The following is a 27,061-nucleotide window of genomic DNA, read 5'->3' as shown; positions in this document are numbered from 1 at the left end:
TCTTCCCTCTCCCTGCGTGTACCCCCCTCCCCTCCTCCATTCCTTCCTCCTCCCCTGCTCCTCCTCTGCTCCCCTCCTCTCCTTCCCTTCCTTCCCCTCCCTCTCCTTCCTCCTCGCGCCAATCCTCCTCCTCCTCGACGCCCTCCCCGCTAGCCGCTTCGCCAGCGCCTGCACGCCGTGAAGCGGCCGCCACCACCACCCAAGGAAGCTGCAGCTGCATAGGCGCGGACGAGGTGGGAGGTGGTGTCGTCCGACAGGAGCCTCTGGTCGGATTCAAGGACGCCATAGCCTCGTAGGAGGTTGGCGAAGAAGCTGGTGTCAAACTGGGTCTGGCTGCCCGCCCTCCTCTACGCCCCTCCCTGCTCCTGCCGCCCGACAGCGCCCGCTCCCCCACCCGCCTGTGGCCACTGCCTGAGCCCGCCCTACCGTCGCCTGCGTGCCTCCCACGTGGCCACCGCCTGAGGATATGTTGAATGTTGAAATGACCTATTTTTTGGCTGATTTTTGTTGTTTTTGAGAGCTGAATGGTTGATTTTATGAGATGATTGATTGGTTTGAAAGTGGTTTGAGAGTGTTTTGGATGATATTGATTATGTTTTGGAAGTTCATGATGTTTATTAGTGGAGATGTGAGGTTTTGTGATGTTCTGATAGATTCTGATTGGTTCTGTATAGCTTCTATTTTGTTCTGTTTTGTTCTGATTGTCTTCTGTAAGGAGGGATGGAGTATTGATTGATAGGGATTGAGATCTTGTGAAAGATTATTGAATAGTTTTTGAGAGTTTGGAATGGTTTGAGTATGAGTTATGAGGTTTTGATGACCTTCTGTAGGTCTTCTGTAGAGCTTCTATCTCTGTACTGTAGCTGTTCTGGTACTGTACTATGACTATTTTGTATGCTTCTGTATGTGTTCTATAGAATGTATATGTAGCTTGGGAAAGTTTTTTAGCCTTGGAAAGAGGTGAATACAACTGCAAAAGAGTTGAAAGAAGTAGCTGCTGAAGACTCAAGTGAAGACTGAAGTGAAGTGACAATAGTGAGCTATGAAAAGACACTGTAGTGACTCTGGTGACTCTTCATATCAGACACTCTTGGGAGGGGTATCCACAACCTAAGAGGGATTATTGATAGTGATTATGAGAGATTGTAGTGAGGATATGATGTATTATTGATGGAGAGAGAGAGAGAGAGTCAGAGATAGTCAATTCTACTAAAACAGAGTGATTGTATATGAGAGATTGAGAGAGAAGACAATGAAGATATTGAAGATGAATACTATGTGATGTATTTCCATTCAAAGATGGTGTATTCCTTTGCTTTCTTTGTTATATTGATGGATTTTGTGAAGATATTGAAGAATAGGAGATCTACATGATGCTGCATGAAGATTTGTTGTGCCTGGTGTTCTTTTCTTCATTGTGATCATATGAAACCTAATAAACAAGCTTGTTGATGTTACAAGATAGATTTTCTTGGAAGAGAATTCCCTTTTCCTTGGTGTTCCTATTGGGGCTCCACTCCTTGATAAATAACCTTGCAATGTCTGAGGCTTTATAGTTTGTCTTAATAGAAATAAGGTGTGCAACTTTGGTAAGCATATCAACCACAACCATAATGGAGTTGTATCCTCCCTGAACTTGGGCTAGGCCAACAACAAAATCCATACTAATGAATTCCCATTTCATTTGGGGAATGTCAAGTGGTTGCAACTTCCCTGGCATTTTGACATGTTCAGGCTTAATACGTTGACAAGACAAACATTCAGTGACATATTTGAGAATGTCACCTTTAAGCCTCTCCCAATAATAGCTCTTTCTGACTATATTGAGGGTCTTGGCATAGCCAGGATGTCTCGAAAAAGGGGAGTCATGAGCTTCCCAAAGTATCTTCTGTTTGAGTGACTGGCTTGCCGGTATACATAATCTCGTTCTATAGTAGACAAGTCTAGTATTGATAGAGAATTCTTGATACTTTTCTTGTAGCTTCGGGTCTTCATCCTTGATAGGGATCTCCCTTAGTAATTTCTCATAGGTTGGATCATAGCATGCCTCTTCTTTAGCTAGCTCAAGTATTGGGTTGTTTGGCATGGATACTTTTGTGGTTAAAGATCTATCTGTTGATGAATCTTGCAAGATTAGAGAATTTAGAAATGCCTTGCAACTAAGTGCATCGGCAACTACATTCTCCTTTCCAGGCCAGTATTTGATTTCAAAATCATATTCCTCTAGCACTTCAATCCATCGACGTTGCCTCATGTTGAGCTCATTCTGGGTAAAGATCCATTTGAGACTTTTATGATCTGTCACTAAGGTAAACTTGTTACTCAGCAAGTAGTGTCTCCAAAGCTTGAGAGCATGGATGACAGCTAATAGCTCCAGATTGTGGGTAGCATAATTCCTCTCATGGCTCTTGAGTTTTCTTGAAGAGTATGCTACAGGATGACCTTTTTGCATAAGCACACATCCGAAGGCCTTCCGAGGCTTATCCATATCATACTTTCCCTTTCTCTTGCGTCCTTGTCCTTGATCTTGCCTAAATTGGAAGACATTTAGCTATCTTGGACTTAAAACTATCTTTAGTTACCAAGGCATAAAGGATTCTAGGAGATGATCCATTGTTTGGCTAATAGACCAATCTAAGGCCTCTAAAAGACTCTCTGCCAAAAATAGACCTCCTTAATTGTTTTCAACCTCTCCTTCAACAATTGGCTAGGCTTCAAAAAATAGAAATGGAGAGATTAGAAGAATAGATGATGTGCCTTTTTAAAGTTTGATGAAGAAGAATATTGACATTAACCAAATTCCATCATATGTATTGATAGAAAATCCATATAAAGCTGCTATTGATGGGGAATCCACTTGAAGCCCACAAATAGCTATAAGAATTCCATTCTTAAATGAATGCCTTTAATAATGGCTACAGACAATTCAATGCTTAATAAAAGTACTTCAATCCTTGATTAAAATCAAGAGTTCATTGTGATATCCCAACTTTGATTTAAAATCTTCCTGACTTCTTGCAAAATCAACTTGAATAACTCTAAAATCATTAAATGGAGAAGATCTCAAGCAAAAAAAAAAAAACCAAGGATCGTAACAACCTGACTTTTTTTCGGATTGACAAGGACTGTAGCCACCCGTAATGAAAGTTACCATGTGAACAAGAGTTATGAGCCATATTAGTCATTAGTGTCAATGTCTATAGTATGGATGGTTCAAAAATACTAGATTTTTGGAAAAAACTATTATATTTTTTGTATTTTGGATATTATTTATTGTAAATATCCTAAAAAGCTATGGAAACTTTTAGAAGAAGGTGTTGTAAAAAAAGATAGTGGCTTTTTGAGACAATTTTGGAGATTTAATGCAAAAAAAGAATTGGCAAAATCATGTGCATCATGATCACAGTTTACAAGTAGCAAACATCACTCCGAACGGGGAGAAGAAGAAAAAGTGATTTGGAAGAATTTTGACCAGGTATCCTAGTGTTTTACCCCCCTTTTGGAGCCAACAAAACCATGAGATTTGCGATTTGAGCATTAGATTGCATCTTGGAAGCTTCAGATTGCTGATTTTGTTAAGATCCCCTCCATAAAGAGCTCTTTTCTTAGCCACAGCCCTTCTTCTCTAATTAAGCTATAAATAAGAGGCATGGGGAGTAGTTAAGAGAGGTCTGAGCAAGAGGGAAGAGGCCCTTCTCAAGAGTATAAAGAATGACAGGACCTAAAATGGGCCGGCACTGACTATGGCACTAGCCGGACCTCATGCACACAATAGACAACCCCACCACATGGCCTCGTGGGCCAAGAGCATCTGTAATATACCAATGTACACTAGATAGACTTAATTATGCGTTTGTAGCTGATATGTAGTCCAATGTTTACCTTCCCTTCTCCTTAGAGGGAGATCCCATAACATATAGGCATAGTACCTCATTACACAAACATCAGGAAGCTCCCCTCGACTGATTGCCACGGCTCCACTGCAACTCTCCTACACCTTGGGGATTAGCCCTGAGATGCATTGCTCCAACATATAAGACATAACGCACAAATTCCACTATTTTCTTAATTTTCACGATCTAGGAATATATAAATCCTCACGAAACAGTCCCAAGGAAAGTGTACAACTGACCTACAACAAAGACTCATTTCCACTCAACGTATAAGTCATGTCCTAGGAAGACAATTGCTATGCAATCCAGGATAAATACCATGTCATGTGTCATGCATAGTGCATATGATCCTTGTGCATAAACAATATTTATCAAATCAACATTTTGTGATGTGGGAAAAACAGCCCTTTCATGATTTTCACTAAATGTATGCTTCGATGTATGGAGACTAGCACTGATTCCTCTTGCCACTAGCCCCTTAAAATCAATTATCGCAATTCTAAATGAAATTCATAATTAAATGTTTCAAAAAATCAAACCCTCTCAGCCCTCTTAATCTCCTAACCTTACCCTTTCCCTCTAATATTTAGGTTATGCTATGTTGCATAGGTGTAGGATATTATTTTCTATGTATTTTTTGCATAAAACAGTGTTGTCGTGTTGGGGGTTCAAGGTCTTCCACTGGGGTTTAGGGCAGAAGAGGAGTGTGGGATTCAAGGTTAGGAGAGGGAGAAAAGATTGGGGTTTGATAAGACTTGGGTTTTAGAGATGACTCAGTTGAAGAAGAAGACCTCAAGATTTTTCTTTTACTTAGCATACATGAATGGAATGAAAGACTTTGTCTTGATTACATCAAATGCATATGTGGATAATAAGCCAATACATTTAAGGATTATCTCATATTTAATCCAAATGCATACTTCAAATGCAAGCTCAAACGGTTTCTATTTCATGAATATTAATGGACAACAACTCCAATATACAAGTATTTTGGTGGTAGACTCTACTACATCCAAGACATAGATCAAATTCTCATGAAATGCATTGTCAACGCATAAAATTTACTTCAGTCCTATTTTTTAAAACAGTAATTTCCAGCCCATAAACAAGCTCCAAAAATGCACATAATCTCAAGAATAAGCCTCTCTAATCATTTTCAAATGAATATTTGATGTTAAGAGGTCAATTCCTTCTCTTACAACCACATAGATCACTTGATTTCTCTTCAAAATAGACAAGAACAGCGGGCTGCCCTGTTTATGACTGGTTTTTTTAGTCCAAAACAGCCCATACACCTCCAAAATCCTCCCCTTTGCTTGGCCCAAAGTCACTCAAGTACTTGGGTACAAGACATGCTTCATTGGACCATGAATATGGTAAGAGAATGGAATAAGACATACATAAGAGCAGGCTGAATACTTTTTCTCAATTTTCCCCTTTTATGGATTGTCATACCAAATGGACGGGCCAAAAGAGCTCTCACCTTCTTTGTTTGTATCTCCTTCTTTAGCTTCATTTTGCCTTGAGTTTGCATGCTTTGGAGCATGCACCATAGCCTTCAGCTCACCCTCCATCTACCATAGGTATGCAGGCACAAAATTTGCACCGAAAAATGCGGGCTGCACTCCCTTCAGCTCCCACATTATAGTTTGATCATTTAGGTCACTTTTAAGTTATATAAGTCCATTATTCCAGGTCCCATACAAACCTAGTGGACTTTTGGCACTTCTCTTGATTTCTAGGAAAATATTCCTCTTGAACCAATGTGACTTAGCCTGCAGACTGTCAATTACCTCTAGTTGATCAAGTTGTGGGTTCCCACAGACTTAATTTTTGTCAATATACATGGTACAACTGAAAATTGCATGACAGTTACAAAAGAACTTATGAAATTAAGTGATATCTAAGTCGGATGTTGGGTAACAATGACTGAATTATGTATGAAAGTTTCTCATGTGAATCCTAATGAAGTTCTTCTACAAACATAAGAACTCTATGATTTATATCATGAACAGAAAACTCTTTGACATTCACCCCCTCCTAACCTACACATCCTCCGGCATGTGCCATTTCACAAAATTGCAGGCTAAGGAGGCTCCTCTTCTGACATATCTTCATCTTCATCCTCTTAGTCTTCTTCATCTTCCTTGCCTTTAAGTAGATGGCTCACATCGAAGTCATCAAGCTCATAAGTAGAAGATTCTCTTCGTTTGAAGAGCTTGATACATTTACCGACTATTGGTACCTTGACCATGGTTCCATCCATTTCAGCCAAAGTACAAGTAGCATTATTATGTACTACTTTCACCACATATGGTCCAACAAACCATTGTTGGCTAGCTTCCTATGAGCACTATATTGATTGTCCAGGCTACTGTCATAGATAAGTACCCAATCATTTTCTTGAATAGCTCTTGGACAGAGTTGATGATGCTTGTCGAACCTCTTCTTATTCTTCAATCTTGCTGCCTTCAATCTTTCAATGGCTGTCTTGACATCTTCTGGCCTTCTTTCAAGCTGCCTTATGCACAAAATCAACAGCTCTTCTCTATTTATGCCTTCATCCCAAGGCAAGATACGCCATGTGATAATAGACTCCTCAATAGGCATAATAGATGGCTGCCCATATATTAATTCAGCCGGCATATAACTTGTTACCGCACTATGGGTAGTTCTATCATCCCATAACGCAAATGGAAGCATTCTAGGCTCTCATCTTTCCTCTGCAAGATTTTGCCAATGCTTTAAGAATTGGTTGATGACCTCTTTCACTCTTACCATTGCCTTCATGATTGTAGGCTGATGTAAGAGATAGCTTGATTCCCAATTGAGCAAAGAAATGGCGAGCCGCATCGGCATCCAATTCTCCTCTATTAGTAGTTACTTTGGCAACACAGCCATACTTGCAAAATACTTCTTCAAGTAAAAATCTACAAACAGCTTGAGTGGACTTTGTTGTCAAGGCTTTTCCTTCCACTTGATTTGTGAGATCTTCTCTAGCAAGCACTAGATATCTCATGTTCCAAATTCCTGTAGGCATGGTTACTAAATCAACAACCCATTTGTAATGAATAGATAAAGGAAAGGTAGGTTGAAGTCCATCTCTATGCTTAACCATAGAGTACATTTGACAAACATGACAAGTCTAGACAAAATGCTCAATGTCTTTATAAATGTTTTGCCACCAAAATTTCTCTTTTATTTTGGCAAAATTGCTCCATATGCCTCTATGGCGAGCCAATAGGCTTTCATGAAATTCTTGCATGACCTTTCGCATGCCTCCAAAGGTAGCCATCTTTGAGAAAGAAGCCATAAGCTTTTCTCCCTATTCTCTTGAACTCTTCATTAGTCCAATCTTCCTTCTTTGTCATAGTGCTCAAAAATTGGCCAATTTTTAGCCAATCACCTGCATAATATTCTTCTTTAAAGTGTAAACAAACCAAAACAAAACATTCAGCATGCTGTCTTTCAGCTGCGCACCGTCCTTCCATGGTTGTTTCTTCTTTCTTTGCTGCTGTTAATTTTGTTATAGCAGCTGAACCTATTGTACTTGCTGTAATTAATGATGTACGTGCATTTTTGAAAGTTGTACCATCATTAGGAACAATTGTACTTGTTGTTTTCAGATCTGAACCTGCAATTACAACATCATTTTTAGCAAATATAGACTTTGTTTCTTCCTCATCCATCATCTCTTCTTCATCCTTATATGTGGCACGCGAAAGCATGTCAGCAACTGGATTATCTCTTCCTGCAATATGTTTCAAATTAGGATTTAAGGATTTAATAGAGACTATCCATCTTAGCATAGCTATGTTGGGAGTGGAGCAGTTGGCAATCATGCCCAAGAGTGGAAGACAATCTGTTTCAACTATTACATGTGCGCCCATGAAGTACTCTCGGTCACACTTCAATGCAGTTACAACTCCCCAAAGTTCTCTTTTAATTTGAGCATGACGTTCATTGAGAACCTTCACTCCAAAGAGAATTGCATATCTATTGCCCTCAAGATCATCTTGACCGACTGCCCATCCTATCCCAATAGGACTTGTGTCTACTGTGAGTATGATAGGCTGTCCATTAGAGTAATTAGCCCTCTTTAAGGTGGGGGCAGAAATCAGCAATTTCTTCAATTTTTGAATAGCTTGAGTATGCTCTTTTTCCCATATAAACCTTTGGCCTTTTCTTAACAGTTGATAAAGATTTTCAGCAACATGAGCGAAATGTGGGATCCAAATAAGATAGAAAATACATGCTCCAAGAAATCTTCTCACCTCCGAAACATTTGTGCATATTTCCCACATTTTGTTGATAGCATCAATCTTGATTGGAGAAGGCTTTCGTCCATATGGAACACACATATGCCCTACCACAATAACTTCTTCAACTCCAAAAACAGATTTAGCACTTGAAAGAGTAAGATGAACTTCTTCCAATTTAGAGAAGATTTGAGCACAATCATTAATATGATCGAAAACAAACTTGCGGCATCCAAGCTCATTGAGTTCTTCATTCTTCTCATGAATTTCACATCCTTTGATCGGTGCATCATCAAGGAAAGGAAGAGTTAGTTGGGGAATATAATCTCTCAATACTTTATGCATGCCATTCATCATGTGAGCTACTAAATTTGTAGCTCCTTGAGGTAGAGTACACATGCAAACTAAACCAAGAGGTGTCTTCATTGTGGTAATGTCTCGGCTCTCCAAAGCAAGCTGAAATTGATCATAACCCGAATATAAATCACCCATGGAATAAATTTCTCTACCTGCAAAAGCCTCAGCAAATTCATCAACAATTGGCCCCGAACCAACATTTCTAATAGTGACTTTATTGACAAGTTGTAAATCTTGAATGAATCGCAAAGATCCATTCTTCTTAGGCATGGTAAACCACCGATTGGAATACGGAGTTGAAGATGGCTCCAATATTCACATCTTTATATTTTCATTTAAAAGCTCCAGTAACTTAGGAAAATGAGCCCTTGGTACCAAAATTGGTTTAAGATTCCAAGGAACGTTTGGGACTGTGAAAATTACCATTGGTGCCACAACACTTGGATCCACATAGCCAATTTCATGAGGCTGAAATGAAGAAGCTTTTCCATGTTTCTTAAATATCTGCATGAAGGCTTGCTTTTCAACTGGCAAGAGAAAAGAGTCTTCACAAATTTTTAGCTCTTGTAAAATTTTAGCTGTAAATTGGTGACCAGTATCTTTGGGGTCATGAAGGCTTGGCTGTTTGGATGCCCTTTCTGGCAGTCCTTCACTTTCGGGAGGTAGTGGAGTTGCCACCAGCTTGGCCTTCTTGTCAACTGTCTTATACTTCGTCTCTACTCTTACCTCAACCTTGTTTGGCTGTCCAAAAGCTTCATGATCTGCAAATTCTTGAATTATGTCATAAATATCCAATGTGCATACCTATATGGACTGATTTTCAGCTTGATTTTCTACATGAACAACTACATGTATTTCAGCCAATGTATCATTATAAATTAGCCCATGAAATAGCCTTGAAATTTCTTCACTTTCAGCCAAAACATACGCTTCAACTCTCGTTCCGCATGATATAAATGCTTTCTTTCAGCCCTATTCATGGCTGAAAACTGTTTATAACAGCCCACACTGTTGGCCATAAATACCTGCAAGTCAGCTTTTGGCATAGCCCCCTTTACATGTGGAGGCAAATTTTTATGACATGAAGCACCGCCATAGCCTCCACTTATAGCAGTGCTACCCGAAAACCCTTAAATTCTCAGGCATTAGAAGATACAGGATGATCTCTCAATCGATCTCTATTCCGGTGATGATTTACACATACAGTCAGAAATTGGACAGCTTTGTCATTATCCTTACTTCGTATCCGAGCATATGATGAACCATCATCAAGGGCCTTTGTCTCCAAACGAGACTCAGAAATAAAAGGTTGACCAAGAATGATAGGATAGCTGCAGGAATCTTGAACAAAGAAATGAAATTCATCTTTTACATTACCAATAGTAACCCGTACATAAGGACATGCCGCATAGAGATCGCCAGAGGAATTATTGGCTGCTTTCATGCGCCATCCGAGTCCACATCTATGGGCCATCCGCCATTCTCATAGAGACTTCTTGACATGACATTGATCTCTGAGCCATGGTTTATAAGGGCAATGCATGGAGTCTCTCTTTCTCCAATCTTGACAACTGTTTCAGTGGTGGTCGCCCTTGCCCAATGGGTACGGGAGTAGTGACTATTAGGAATAAAATAAGCATCAATCTCTTCTTGCATGTTGTGAAGACGAGCTTCTTTCTTATGCATGGGTTGCTCTTTAGATTGAGAAGACCCCACCATAACATTCTCTGCAATAGCTTCTTCAATTTCTCCTTCATAGATGTCTTCATCTTTGGCTTCTATGGCTGCAATCAATTCTTTGATTGCCTCCAATCAAATCCCTTAGTATTTAGCTTCTCTTCATCCTACAAATACACATGAAGTGCTTGCAAAAAAGCATGCACAGATTCTTCAGTTTTCTCACCAACATATTGTCTTTTCCGTTTAATTACATCAATTATTACATCATGAACTCCTCGTTTTGCAATTCCGAGATCTTCAACATCTTCATAAAATCCATCAATAAAACAAAGAACATAAAATAATACACCATTTTTGAATGAAAATCAATCACATAGTATTCATCTTCAATGTCTTCATAGTTTTCTCTCTCAATCTCTCATATACAGTTACACTATTTTGATAGAATTGGCTATCTTTGATTCTCTCTCTCTCTCTCTCTCTCTCTCTCTCTCTATCGATAAAACATCATTTCCTCACTACAATCCTCAATAATGACTCTCAATAATCCTTCTTAGGTCGTTATGGACCTCCCAAGAGGTATGTCTGTGTTGAAGAGGCACCAGAGCCACTACAGTAACCCTTCATATCTCACTTCTGTCTCTGTTACTCTAGTCTTCTCTTCAGTCTTCAGCAGGTGCTTCTTCCATTTGTTTTAGCTCTTTTGAACTTAGCTTCATCCTTTCCAAGAGTTAGAAAACTTTCCCAAAGTCACATATACATTCCACAGAACACTTACAAAAGATCTACAGAACAGAACAGAACAGAAACAGAACAGAGATAGAACAGAAACATAACATAGACAGAGGCTCTACAGAAGATTTACAGAGGGTTACAGAAGGTTATCAGAGAAAAACAAATCCTCATAACCCATACTAAAATCATTCCAAACTATCAAAAACTATTCAATAAACTTTTAAAAGATTTTCACCTTCATCAATCATCAATCCATGCTTCATACACAAGAAAATCAGAACAAAACATAAGCTATACAAGAGGTATCAGAACCAATCAGAACCTCAATAAAACCTATCAAAACATCACAAAGCTTCATATTTCCACTAAAAATCATCATGAACTTCCAAAACATAATCAATATCATCCAAAACACTCTCAAACACTTCCATTAACAACCATACATCACTCTAAATCCATCAAAAAGCAACCATTTAGACCTCAAAAACAACAAAAATCAATAAAAAATTCAGTCTTTTTGCACTCTCAACATATCCCCACACTTAAAAAGAAAGCATCCTCGTGACCTAAGGAAAAGAAGAATGCAAGTTCAATAAAGAGCTCAATTTGATCTTCTTTAGTATCTTCAACAATCACCCCAAACCAGGACACCAACTTATCACCTATATATCTTATAATACTACAACGAAAGGAAAACACCCTTTTGGATATTATCTCCTTTTTTTAAAAAATTGTTAGCAACACAAAGCCATAAAGGATATAAGATTTTTCTTTGAATCAACATCATCTTCTGCTAGCTTGTAGTCCAACATCTTCTTCATCAATCTATCTTCAACTTCAACTCCATCCAACAAACATAAACAATATATACATACCGCATATACAACTCACACAAACACAACACTAGGTAATCTGAATGGCACATGCCTCCAAAAAATGGAGAGCACAGGAAAAGATTTCCATTAGAGAAAAAGAACTGATACATCCAAAAAGAACTCCACTACTAAGCAAGATGCAGACACTTCTTCTTAAACTGCATCCTAGACTTGAGACTCTCCAGAGTTTTACTCTCATCTACAAAATGCAAAGGCACATTCTAGAGGAATTGTATACAACACATCCTTTCCAGCAAAATAAGAAACCTGGTACGGAAAGCTTGTGCGAAGTAATACAGAATATCCATCTAAGCAACAGTCACATCCATATTCAGATTGATGATTAAAGGGGGGATACACTTGCGAGTGTTCAGATTAGACTGATGATGCATAAAAGCAAGGTACCAGCAAAAATTAGTTGCAAGACATACAGAGATATCCTCAGAATGAGCATGCACCTGAGAAAAATAAAAGTAAGAGTTTGAACATGCTCTAGAGGTATCCCATGACCGTGGAATGAAACACCGATCCTGTCACAGAATCATACAATGTCCATTGTCGTCGATGAAGTATGTCACTATCATATCCTAGTGTATCCAGCACGGATTGAGGAGGAAACTTAATGTAATCAGAAGAAGAGGGGAATGGAATAAGAGGAGAGCATTGTAAAGGAGGATAGGATAGATCATAAAAAGAAGGGAAATGAAGAGATAAGGAAGATGAAAAAGATGAAAAATTCAGAGAAAAAATTATGAAGGGAATCTACTGAGAAAACAGAAGGAACAGGAGGAACTATAGGAGGAGGTTCAGAAGGGGTAGGTGATGTGTAATATTTCTGCAACAAAATATTAACAACTCTAGACCTCGCACAAAAGCAGTTCAAAGTAACCTCTCGCAACAAAAAAACCTTGGGCTAAGTGGTCCCTCCGCATGCAACAACAAACACCAGCCCCGTGTCGTGTATAGGAAGTCGAGGCTCGAAACCGCAAGCCCACGTGGGAACACCCCTTCACGGGAAAAAAGGGATAATTTTTGCAAATTTTTTAATCTATTAACCCCCTCCCCTTCAGCCGTTGCATGGCGGGGAGAGGGAGAATGAGCATGAGTGAGTGGTGGAGGGGCATGGGGAGGAGGCATGCAACCCGCCACTTGTGTGGTTACCCCCCTTCAAACTATATGAATCCCCCTCCCAAGCTTGAGGGGGGGAGGAGGAAGGACTGATTGTGCTGTGCCTGCCGTGAGGAGCTGCCTGCTGTCGCCGCCAGGACTGCTACGCCACCATCATCATCATCATCATCATCATCATCATCATTGTCTTTATCTCCTTCATCATCCTCAATCATCACTCTCTCTCCACGTCATTCCTGTTACAGAAGCTTGGAAGCTTCTATTGGAAGCTTCTAACTAAAGCTTCAATAGGTCTAGTTCACCCCGTGCCTCTGGTTTTTTTAAAAACCATGTCTTGCAAGGCCGTCCTACGCGGACAAGAAGGTCTCGACATTAGCAACTCTGGATCTCGTAAGAGGTGCCAAGGGGAAGTTTGCTGAGTTGAAATCTGCTGCGTCATTGGCTCATAAGCAAAAGTCGAGAGGAGCACACGCGGGAGCTTCTACCCTAAGTACAAGAGTGGACAACACCCTGACTTTGAATACCCAGATTCCAAAAATTAATTCCGCATGGAAAGGATGCATTAAGTATGTTTTTAATTTGCGTAGGGAAATTTAAATGCATTGGGAAATTTATATACTCATTCGATCTACAAAATTTAGTTGCATGTTAAGTATTTGCAATTGCTTGCACTTCCATGGTTAAGGGTAGTTGAAATTCTGAACGTATGATGCATAAGTAAAAAGACGGAATTGTGCAAAGGCATCTTTGTTGCATCGCGCAAAGGACAAGGCATATAACACATAATGCGCTTATGTAATAACTTTCTAGTTGTGACTCGTGTGCAAGATAATCGTAGACGCCCATTAAATAATGTCCGAATAGTTGCAATGCATGGAAAGGATTTATGAACCTTGCAAATTGCATGCGATGATAATTACATTTTAGGTTGGGTTAAGTGCTAAAGGAAGGATTAAATGAATGATGGACTCATGGCATTCGCTCACGCATGGAGTTCTTTTATCAAAGTTTGAATGCATCTTCATTAAAATATTAAAGCTTTGAATTTGATGCATCAACGTAGGGTTTATAAGAGTTAGCTCTGAATGTCAATCCTTTAGTTGCATAAAGGCAAAAAAGTTCTATGTTCTCGAAATTGCATGGAATGATGCATCTCACCTATCTTGTAGTTACTTACATCTTTTAGGGAAAAGTACTCGCAAATTTAGAAGAAAGTATTTGCATCTCCAAAAGGGAAGATCATCTTAAATCGTGGGTTGGGTAGATCAATTAAGTAATTCGCGTAAATGAGTAGCCTACATGAAATTCATGATTATTTAGCATATGTTGGTCACCTCAATGTGCTAGGTAGGGTTAAGCTATGTTAAAATTCTACCTAGTATCACAGTTAGGATGCTGATCTAATATTTCCAATCTCAAAGGTCCTACCCACATTCTTGAAATGTTAGGACTATCTAATCACCCATGCAAGAACGATCTAGGGTTCTCACCCTAAGGATCAGTTGACCAAATGCTAGACTTCCGCAAGGAATCTAGGAACCCTAGGGCCAAAACGTTTATCGACCTAGTAGGGTTAGGTTTTGGATTGGTTCAATAGGATTCCCAAACCCTACAACTTGATCAAAGGTATTCTTGACCAAGGAATACCGTGTGATGAGAAAAATAATCCCACAAGTTGGTATTGACAACTATATCGTGCAACGTCGTATGGTCTTGTGTCTAAATCACAAAAAAATATTACCACTCCTTAGACCAATTTTGGCAAGTTCTAGGTACAAGTCTAACTTTTCTAGAGGATGAGTAGTTATCCGGCTACATCACTCTTCCTTGGACTTATCTGCCAAGCTAGGGGAGTTACGAATTTTCCAAGAAAGTAGTTGACCAACCAAGTTAGGGCGACGAGGTTGCCCAGGATTTGTTGACCTTAATACAAGGAAACCTAAGGTATTGACAACTTGGGTCAATAGGGTATAAACCCTAACCCAAGGAAAGAAGGGTAATTAAGCAACTTAGCTTACGAAACCCTTGGGATCTTGCCAAGTCGCGATTGTTCGAATGCTGGAAGCATTCGAGGAGAAGGAATCACACCTTAGCAGTTGGCCGTACAAACGACTACTGGAATGTTCTTGATTGTACACTTCGGTGCACTGTTTGTACTTCTTTGTTCAAAGAACTAATTCAGGAAAAACATCTAATGATTCAGGTTAAAAGCCTGGAGGGAGAGGCAGTATCAATTACCTTCGACTGTCTGCCTGACCCTATCCAAGGGGGTTGTTAGCCGCGCCAGGTACATGGACCGAACCCGCCGCGAGAGGTCTCTCCGTGGGTGCTACTTGGAGCAGGAGGATACGTGGGTGCCAAGGGAGGCTCTGGTTGTAAATCCCTTACCTCCGGATCTTGCACAAGAGGCCAACGTGACTCGAGATAGGATCTCGAGGCCCACATGCTAGTCAACGGGTGGAACTTGGAATAGCAATCCCTGTGGATTGCTGGAATAGCATGAGCGCAGGTTTATTTGATGTATTCCAAAGATGGATAAATAAAGATCAAATGTTGAAAAAGGAACTTGCTTGACATTTTTTTTCTATGTCAGTGCCTAAGTTACGTGAAGGAACCGGTGATTAATTGGCTAATTAAGGAAGCTGTTTTTGCTTGTCAAACTAAATGTGGTAGGTAATTAGATAACTAAAGCAACCTGAGGAACCAAGTGCAGTATAAATCCGCTTTGACCTTGATGTTTCCACGCAAAGTGGTTCATCTGGGGCCGGATGCTAGCTACCTCCTAGGAACTTTACCATTAGGGAAACCCTGATTCAGGTCGGTCGTAAGTGGGAACGGCCGGAATGCTTCCGCTTCATGGCAGACTCAAGAAGACCTAGATTGCAAACCCCGCGTCATTCTTTGGGAGTACCGGGCGGCGCTTTCTGGACTCTCTTCCCGATGGGCTGCTAAGACGTGTCCTACAAGTGGACAGGGGGACACATTACAGTTGGTATCAGAGCAAACCAAAGAAATCTAATATTTACAAGGAAAATTAATGAGGGGAAGTAGAGCATAGTTGCCGTTAAGAACATTTCCTTACTAACTTATGGATGCTGGCCTACAGAGTTGCGAAGCATGGAACAAATTCTTGGTGTTCGAGGTTATGTTTATGACTGCAATGTGTGCTTCAGATTACCGACGGAGGCTAGGCATGATGAATATTTTAGATCGTATCTATAATACTTCACCCATGTACATGGAACGGAGATGGGCAGGTGAATCAAGAATATATTACATAGTGGCCCACTGACTTGCGTACCTTCGGACCAACTTGAAGAGAATCAAGTGGATGGAGGATTTAAAGATCGTGAAGCTGTACATCTTTGTCGAGGCTTACGCAAACACAACCTTACATGTCGGCAGTCGAAAGGTCAAGCACAACAAGTACGTATACGAGGAAGTGACTCAAATAATCCCTGCCGACAAAATCAAGGTGTTGGGATGTTATGAGAAGAACGGGTATCAAAGGAAGGGATACCCCAAGCTTCCTATGACCTATCGATTTCTGAAAATCCATGACCCCACTCCATATTATTACTCAGTTCTTGTAGCCGAATGTAACACAATCCTATTTTCCCCAAACTAATGTGCCAATCAGCTTGTTCTACCTTCCCAAAATAAATGTGCTTGATAGGGCTATGCCCCATGAATGAAATAGATTTTTATTAGTGTCTGTCATGGCTGTAAGTGTTGGTAAAGGAGTTAAGTGATTAGGCCACTTGGCTAAAAGCTGAACTGGGCATATTAATGTAATATGAGAAATGTTTAGCAAGTTTTTAATGTAAAGAATCTTATTACCCAGGCACAACCTCAAGTGCAGATTCCTAGTCCGATCCCTACACTAAATACGATTGTAATTCAAGAGAAGAAGTTCATTCTCAAACAAATCAAGCCACCTAAATTCGATGGTAAGGGAAGGACCCTCCAAACTAATGCTGAGGTCTGGATCGAATCCATGGAGGATTTCTTCGAAGCAGTAGGGACTGCACCCGCTAACCAAGCGATGCTCGCCCAGCTGAAGCTTACCGGTGAAGCAAGACTTTGGTGGAAACAATGGTGCAGAGACCAAGGGATCTCGAAAGGGTCGGTTACTTGGGAGAAGATTAAAAGAGCTGTGTGAGGGAGATATCTGCCACCTGCCTACCGCACACAGAAGATGAATGAATTCTACAAATTAAAGCAGCTTGGACTATCCCTAGATGCATACTATTCAAAGTTCCTCTCTCTCTTAAAGTACGCACCACAAATGGACATGACACAACAGGTGTCAAAGTTTTGTGCCAAGTTAAATCCACCCATAAACACTCGCTTGGAGTCAATGCGTCCAATGGGTCTGCAAGACGTGCTCATTCAAGCTGTACCGATAATACAAGAGGTGCAAACCAAGCCAAGGAATAACAAGACTTGGTCTTACACGGATCAGAATAAGGGAATGTTTAGGAATCAGGCCAAGAGAGCACAGAGCCAAAATCATAGACAAAGGAAGAAAGCTAGGGCCAACACTATGAATAACATCGTTCCTACCCAAGGTAATGGCCGTAATCTCCGTTGCTTCCATTGCAACAAGCGTGGTCACTTTAAAAGGCACTGTCCCAAGCTTAGCAGAGGACAACGTCAAGGGCCATTCCAAGGAGCCGCCCATGGACAAGGAGACATCGTCAGGGCTAGAGGGAGAACCTCCAGTGTTGCCAACAAGGAGATGGGTGATGAAGAAGATCCATCCATGGAAGCTGACATTGAGAGGGCAACAGTTCATGCTGCTCTTCACAAGAAAGGCCCAAATCGCCAATTCTCGGTGATTCAAACCCCTTTGGATTACCAAGGTAAAAGCTTCAAAACCTTGATTGATTGTGGTAGTACACATTCCTTCATTTCACCAATTTGTGCAAGAAGATTAGGAATAGCCACAAAAGATGCACCTACCTTACTTGTGGAATTAGCAAATGGTCGTGAGGTCTGTTGTACTAGGCAAACTGCTAAGGTGAAATTCCTACTGGGTGGAAAGTCAACTTCAGTCAGATTCAGGGTAATGAACCTAGGTGTCCATGAATGTTTGCTCAGTATGGATTGGCTAATACCCAATGATGTCCACATTCACTGTGGAAAGGGCCAAGTTTCCTTTCGAAATTCTGAAGGGGAACTAGTCACACCTCAAGGAGAGGCTGGGAAGCCAAATATTCAACTAGCCAAAGCAACACGGATAATAAAAGGAGTTAGGAAGGGCCTACCTATCTATTTGATTAAGCTAAATAAGCTAGATCAGGATCAGGAATCTAGGGAAGAACCTTCATGGTTAAAGGAATACGCATACATATTTCCTGAAGAGCTAACTAAATTTCTCCTCAAAGGGAAGTCGATCATGAAATCAAGCTAACGCTAGGAGCTGCACCAATTGCAAAGACACCATATAGGATGTCCATCCCGGAAGCAATTGAGCTGAAGGAGCAACTCAAGCAACTGTTAGACCAAGGCTACATCCGTCCTAGCAGTTCGCCATGGGGAGCTCTAGTGCTGCTCCAGAAGAAGAAAGATGGAACGCTTCGGCTATGCATTGACTACAGAGGGTTGAATCAATAAACCATTAAAAACAAATACCCCATTCCAAGAATAGATGAACTTCTTGACTGTGTTCAAGGTGCGAAGATCTTCTCCAAGATAGATATTAGGTCATGATATTATTAGATAAGGATCAAGGAAGAAGATATCCCAAAGACGACATTTAGCACAAGGTATAGACACTTTGAATTCCTAGTCATGTCATTCGGGCTCACAAATGCTCCTGCTACCTTCAACATGTTAATGCAGGATATCTTTAGGCCCTATCTTGATGACTTTGTACTCGTCTTCTTTGAGGATACCCTAGTCTACTCCAAACAGGAAAAAGATCATGAACCCCAGCTTCGCATTGTCCTTGAGACAATGAGGGCACACAAGCTTTATGCCAAGAAGAAGAAGTGTGCATTTTTCAAGCGACAGATTGAATATCTAGGATTCATTGTATCAGCGGAAGGAATTTCAATAGATCGAGACGTTCTGGAGTGGCCAACACCAACTTCTGTCAAAGAAATATGTAGTTTTCTTAGATTGACATGATGGTGCAGGGTCTTTATCAAAAACTATGCTTTGATTGCAGTGCCTCTGACTTATCTACTTAAGAAGCAAGTATCAATTGTATGGTCACCTGTTGAACAGTCCAACTTTGACAAACTAAAGCAAAGCTTGGTATCAGCACCCATCCTGAAACTTCCTGATCTTAGTAAGAAGTTTGAAGTGATAACTGATGCTAGCACACTTGCCTTAGGATGTGTGCTCATGGAAGAAGGTCATCCCGTAGCATACTCTTCAAAGAAACTAAAGAGTCATGAAAGGAAGTATGCTACCCACGATCTGGAGCTGTTGGCTGTCATCCATGCTCTCAAAATTTGGAGGCACTACTTGCTGGGTAACAAATTTACCTTAGTGACGGATCACAAAAGTCTTAAATGGATTTTCACCCAAAATGAGCTCAATATGAGGCAACGCCGATGGATTGAAGTGCTTGAAGAATATGATTTTGAAATCAAATACTGGCCTGGAAAGGAGAATGTAGTTGCTAATGCACTCAGTCGTCGCAAGGCATTTATGAAATCTCTGATTTTGCAAGATCCATCAACATCAAGATCTCTAGCCACAAAGGTATCCATGCCAAACAACCTAATTCTTGAGCCAACTAGAGAAGAGGCATGCCATGACCTAACCTATCAGAAATTGCTAAGGGAGATCCCCATCAAAGATCAAGACCCAAAGCTACAAACAAAGTATCAAGAATTCTCTATCAATATTGGACTTGCCTACTATAGGACGAGATTATGTATCCCAGCAAGCCAATGACTCAAGTAGAAGATACTTTGGGAAGCCCATGACTCCCCTTTCTCAGGACATCCTGGCAATGCCAAGACCCTGAATGCGGTCAGGAAGAGCTTTTATTGGGATAGGCTCAAAGGTGACGTTCTCAAATATGTCACGGAATGTTTGTCTTGTCAACGCATTAAGGCCGAATATGTCAAAATGCCAGGGAAATTGCAACCACTTGACATTCCCCAAATGAAATGGGAATTCATTAGTATGGACTTTGTTGTTGGTTTGCCCCAAGTTCAGGGAGGATACAACTCCATTATGGCAGTAGTAGATATGCTCACCAAGGTTGCACATCTTATCCCTGTTAAGACAAACTATAAAGCCTCAGTCATTGCAAGGTTATTCATCAAGGAAATATTCAAACTGGATGGGTTACCCAGAAGAATCATTAGTGATCGTGACTCTCTCTTCACCTCACACTTCTGGAGGACTATCTTCGAGGCTATTGGGACTCAACTCTATTTCACTACAACTTACCATCCCTAAACTGATGGTCAAAAGGAACGAATCAAACAAGTCATTGAAGATATGCTTAAGGCACACTGCTGTCGCGAACCCAAAAAGTGGATTTAATATTTGCCACTGGTTGAGTTTGCCTACAATGCTTCTTACCAACAAAGCATTCAAATGACCCCTTTTCAAGCATTGTATGGACACGATTGTCGTAGTCCTTTGAGCTTTTCGGATCCAACCTTGAGGGTTGAAGCTTCAAAGTAGATGCTGGAAGACATGGATGACCAAATCAAATCAATAAGACAAGACATCCAAGCCGCCAAGGACAGACAGGAGGCTTACCCAGACTTGAAACATCAAGATAGATTCTTCATTGAAGGTGATATGGTCTTCATTCGCATACGCCCAAAGAAGAGTTCCCTATCCTTGGGTGAATGCAAAAAGCTAAGTCCAAGGTATTGTGGACTCTACAAGACTCTCAAGTGCCTAGGGCCCAATGCTTACAGAGTTCAACTCCCTATAAACCTAAAGGTTCATAATGTACTCCATATCAGTCTATTGAAAAAGTATGTGCCTAGCCCTAGTCACATGCTTGATGATCAACAAGTTGTAATGCCAAGCCAAGGAGTCCTTGAGCTACGGCCTGACAGGATCTTAGATGTTAGAGAGAGGCATTTGAGATCCAAGACCCTGAGAGAACACCTCATCCAGTGGAAAGATTACCCCGAAGAGGATGCCACCTGGATGGATGAAAGTAGTACTCTCAACCAACAATACCCCCAAATCTTCTCGAGATGAGGACATCTCGATTCCTCTAAGGGGAGAGAATGTAATATTTCCACAACGAAATATTAATGACTCTAGACCTCGCACAAAAGTGGTTCAAAGTAACCTCCCGCAATAGAAAAACCTTGGGCTAAGTGCTCCCTCTGCGTGCATCAACAAACACCAGCCCCGCGTCGTGTATAGGAAGCCGTGGCTCGAAACCGCAAGCCCACGCGGGAACACCCCTTCACGGGAAAAAAGGGATAATTTTTGCAATTTTTTAAATGTATTAACCACCTCCCCTTCAGCCGTTGCATGGCGGGGAGAGGGAGAATGAGCATGAGTGAGTGGTGGAGGGGCATGGGGAGGAGGCATGCAGCCCGCCACTTGTGTGGCTACCCCCCCTCCCAAGCTTGAGGGGGGAGGAGGAAGGACTGATCGTGCTGCACCCGTCGTGAGGAGCCACCTGTTGCCACCGCCACGATTGCTGGGCCACCATCATCATCATCATCATCATCATCATCATCGTCTTCATCTCCTTCATCATCCTCAATCATCACTCTCACTCCACGTCATCCCTCTTATAGAAGCTTGGAAGCTTCTATTGGAAGCTTCTAACTAAAGCTTCAATAGACCTAGTTCACCCCGTGCCTCCAGTTTTTTCTCAAACCGTGTCTTGCAAGGCCGTGTCCTGCGCGGAGAAGGAGGTCTCGGCATTAGCCACTCCGGAACTCGTAAGAGGTTCCAAGGGGAAGCTTGCTGAGTCGAAATCTACAACGTCAATGGCTCCTAAGAAAAAGTCGAGAGGAGCACATGCAGGAGCTTCCACCAGTACAAGAGTGGACAACGCCCCGACTTTGAATACCCAGGTTCCAAAAATTAATTCCGCATGGAAAGGATGCATTAAGCATGTTTTTAATTTGCGTAGTGAAATTTAAATGCATTGGGAAATTTATATACTCATTCGATCGACAAAATTTAGTTGCATGTCAAGTATTTGCAATTGCTTGCACTTCCATGGTTAAGGGTAGTTGAAATTCTGAACGTATGATGCATAAGTAAAAAGTCGAATTGTGCAAAGGCATCTTTGTTGCATCGCGCAAAGGACTGGGGCATATAACACATAATGCGCTTATGTAATAACTTCCAAGTTGTGACTCGTGTGCAAGATAATCATAGACGCCTATTAAATGATGTCCGAATAGTTGCAACACATGGAAAGGATTTATGAACCTTGCAAATTGCATGCAATGATAATTACATTTTAGGTTGGGTTAAGTGCTAAAGGAAGGATTAAATCAATGATGGACTCATGGCATTCACTCACGCATGGAGTTCTTTTATCAAAGTTTGAATGCATCTTCATTAAAATATTAAAGCTTTGAATTCGATGCATCAATGTAGGGTTTATAAGAGTCAGCTCTAAATGTCAATCCTTTAGTTGCATAAAGGCAAAAAAGTTCTATGTTCTCGAAATTGCATGGAATGATGCATCTCACCTATCTTGTAGTTACTTACATCTTTTAGGGAAAAGTACTCGCAAATCTAGAAGAAAGTATTTGCATCTCTAAAAGGGAAGATCATCTTAAATCGTGGATTGGGTAGATCAATTAAGTAATTTGCGTAAATGAGTAGCCTACATGAAATTCATGATTAGTTATCGTATGTTGGTCACCTCAATGTGCTAGGCAGGGTTAGGAATGTTAAAATTCTGCCTAATATCGCACTTAGGATGCCGATCTAATATTTTTGATATCAAAGGTTCTACCCACATTCTTGAAATGTTACGACTATCTAATCACCCGTGTAAGAACAATCTAGGGTTCTCACCCTAAGGACCAGTTGACCAAATACTAGACTTTCGCAAGGAATCTAGGAACCCTAGGGCCAAAACATTTATCGACCTAGTAGGGTTAGGTTTTGGATTGGGTCAATAGGATTCCCAAACCCTATAACTTGATCAAATGTATATTATTGACCAAGGAATACCGTGTGATGAGAAAAATAATCCCACAAGTTGGTATTGACACCTATATCGTGCAATGTTGTATGGTCTTGTGTCTAAATCACAAAATAGTATTGCCACTCCTTAGACCAAGTTTGGCGAGTTCTAAGTACAAGTATAACTTTTCTAGAGGATGAGTAGTCATCCTGCTACATCACTCTTCCTTGGACTTATCTGACAAGCTAGGGGAGTTACAAATTTTCCAAGAAAGCAGTTGACCAACCAAGTTAGGGCGACGAGGTTGCCCAGGATTTGTTGACCTTAACGGTATAAACCCTAACCCAAGGAAAGAAGGGTAATCAAGCAACTTAGCTTACGAAACCCTTGGGATCTTGCCAAGTCGCGATTGATCCAGGATTGAATGCTGGAAGCATTCGAGGAGAAGGAATCACACCTTAGCAGTTGGCCGTACAAATGACCACTGGGATGTTCTTGATTGTACACTTAGATTCATTGTTTGTACTTCTTTGTTCAAAGAACTAATTTAGAAAAAACATCTAATGCTTCAGGTTAAAAGCCTAGAGGGAGAGATAGTATCAGTTCCCTCTGACTGTCTGCCTGACCCTATCCAAGGGGGTTGTTAGCTGCGCCCGGTACATGGACCGAACTCGTCGCTAGAGGTCTCTCCATGGGTGCTACTTGGAGCAGAAGGACGCCTGGGTGCCAGGGGAGGCTCTGGCCGTAAATCCCTTGCCTATGGATCTTGCACAAGAGGATGATTTGACTCGAGATGGGATCGCGAGGCCCGTATGCTAGTCAACGGGCGGAACTTGGAATAGCGATCCCTGTGGATTGCTGGAGTAGCCTTCGGGCAGGTTTATTTGATGTATTCCAAATAGGGATAAATAAAGATCAAATGTTGAAAAAGGAACTTGCTTGACATTGTTTTCCTGTGTTAGTGCCTAAGTTATGTGAAGGAACCGGTGATTACTTGGCTAATTAAGGAAGCTGTTTTTGCTTGTCAAGCTTAATGTGGTAGGTAATTAGATAACTAAAGCAACCCGAGGAAAGTGCGGTGGACGTGACCTTGGGTCCGTCCTACAGAAGGGTGGTCCCGATTGGCCGGTAACTTTTCTCAAAGGAAATTGACAGTGAGGTAACAATGACCTAGAATCTAGAGAGCTAGAGTCTCGATTCATGCTGTTTTAGGGGAACGGAATGGGACTATGCCTTACTAGCAGATAGGTCGAGCTTCGATCCCTCTCGTTTTCCATTCTTCTTGAACCAAGTGCAGTATAAATCCACTTCGACCCTGATGTTTCCATGCAAAGTGGTTCCGTGTGGGGCTCGATGCTAGCTACCTCCTAGGAACTTGACCATTAGGGAAACCCTGATTCAAGTCGGTCCTAAGTGGGAACGGCCGGAATGCTTCCACTTCGTGGTAGACTCGAGAAGACCTAGATCGCAAACTTCGTGTCATTCTTTGGGAGTGTTGGGCGGCGCTTTCTAGACTCTCTTCCCGATGGGCTGCTAAGACATGTCCTACAAGTGGACAGGGGGACACGTTACACGCTGATGTCAGATCGGCAATGAAAGGACAAAAAGTAAAAATAGGAATGTGAGGGGAATTAGAAGGAGTAAAAGACAACAGAGGAATAGTGTCAAGGTTGGAAGCGAGGAGGAAAATATATAACAGAAAAGATAGGACATAAGAGAATAAGACAAAAGATTAGTGGGATCTAATGGATAAAAAGAGCAACGATAAGTAAGATCTTGGAAAAAAGAATTAGTGAATAGTGAATGATCAGCAATATGACGCAACAGTTGAGTTTGCAAAGGCTGGATATCATATTTGTGGAATACACCACCCCTGAGACGACACGGCTCCAAAGCAACATCTTCTAAAGGTAGATGCCAAGCATGTCCTCTACACCAAGACGTCTGCTCATGATAATGCTTCAAATTATTAGCTAGTAGAAGCTCAATTAAGTGCACATACATCACTGTCCCCCACATAAACATTCAAATCCTCCTCATCAGGAATTTGCAAATGCCCCGCAAGATACATGAAAGATAGCAATTGTACTTCATGCGAAATCAGCTCATCAACAAATCTATCAAACATAGACTTCAACAAATCTGCAGACCACAAATTCTTCCACCCATCCTCTGGAGGTTCTAAATCCACATTGCTCAAAGAGATATACAAGTCTAAACGCTACTGATTATACTTGATCCAAAAAGACAGTGGGGGTGAAACCAGCTCAGCATAACTAGTAAAATCATCGTGCACATAGTTCATTCGTTGTTGAAGGCATTCTACCTTAGTACAAAAACCATTACACAACTTCGCCTTCTACTATAACTGGTCAAGCTTCTCGTTGGAAGATACAACAGAAGAAACCACAGGAGGTGGAGGAACAGAAAGAGTAACAATCTTTTGATTAAGCTCTACAATCATCTTCTTCTGTGACTCAACAGTTTCCTAAGAAGACTCTAGTTGACCCTCACAAGTATCCAGCCTACTGGCTAAGTCAATAATCTCCTCAAAGGTAGAATTCTTCTCTTTAGTCAAACACACATTCTCTGCTTCCAAGGTAACTACTTAAGCTTCTAACTTCTGAATGGTGGCCTTCTCGGAATCCATCAGGGTAGTAGCTTCAGTCATTTGTTTGTGAATATCCGTGAGGGTGGCTTTCTCAGAAGCTAGATCCTTCAAAGCCTTACTCAATTGACTAGTCAGGGAATCCACTTTGTCCTACAAGGAAGTATACACCCCTGCGTAAATGGACTGAAGACAAGTTGTTAATGAAGTCTCCAATGTAGCCTGGATACCAGAAACTAGTTGAGGAAGCAAAGGTCCAGCTAACATTGTTTGTAAGGAAGCAGGGACCCGTTTATCCAACTGCCCATCCCTTTGTGTGCTGCAAATAGATTAGGATATGACAAGAATGAAGGAAGGGAACTAGTAGAAACAGGAGGAATGGAGTCCTGTGCAGGAGAATTCGAAATTGAAATAGAAACAGGACTAAGGGGCCTTTTAGTACGTAATCTTTTACTGCGAGAGAATCTGGCAGGGGGCTCATCCTCCGAATTAGAATTGGTTTGTATTGGAGGAGGGGTTGGAACAAAAGGTGGAGGCTACTTCGGAAGAGGAGCAAGATCAGGAACTAGGACACACCAGGAGGAGGTGCAAGGGAGATAATCTTCTAAAGAAAAACACTATAGAAGACATTACTTCCCTAACCTTTTTGAACTCTCTAAAAATGATGATCCATCTTCGCGAGCATGAATGCTGCCCAATTGAACTTGGCTCCCTCCAAGATCCTAATAGAAGTAGTGAATAGCTCCTTAGAGAGACATTTGGAAGCAGGCTTCCCTGACATGAAATTGTCTTGTAGAAACTGGCAAAGTTGTTTCCATAACGGGGAGGAGATGTGAGCTACAGAAACCCGAGAACTGGTGATAACTTTGCTGGAGACCAAAGGAGTAGAGGTTTCTTTCCGCAGGAGAGAAAGGATCTCCTCAACTGACAATAATTGATTTCCACTAGGGACGAAAGACGCTGAAAGAGGCAAACACAACACATCACTGATATTAGCTATGGACAAGCAAAAGCGTTGGTTATAAACCAAGCCAGACTGGTTATTGTAGGATGCCAGGAAGGAGTAGCAAATCGTGTTGTCCACTGGCGGAAACTTCAAAGCCACAAAAGGACGAAGACTAGTACGGTGAATGCAATCCGCCTCCAAGAGAAGAGCATAGTCATGCACCAACAATGGCACATGTTGGATGACAATAGGAGAAATAGAGGTAGATGCCATTCAGACTACAACAAAAAATCCACACACACAACCAAGGAAAAAGACGAAAAATTTCTTGCAAAACCCAAACAAATCATCACTAAGAAGAATATTAAAACAAAGGACACGTGACTAGACTAGACAGAACCAGACTTCCCCAAACAATCCACATCCTACGGAAAAATTTTGACATGACCTACGTACTTGTGCAACCGAAAGCTTCATGCTA

The sequence above is a fragment of the Lygodium microphyllum genome, chromosome 16, assembly GCF_053477565.2.
Source record: "Lygodium microphyllum isolate KBCC chromosome 16, Lygodium_microphyllum_v1.1.10, whole genome shotgun sequence".
Taxonomy (NCBI): Eukaryota; Viridiplantae; Streptophyta; class Polypodiopsida; order Schizaeales; family Lygodiaceae; genus Lygodium; species Lygodium microphyllum.
This window is presented reverse-complemented; position numbering follows the sequence as displayed.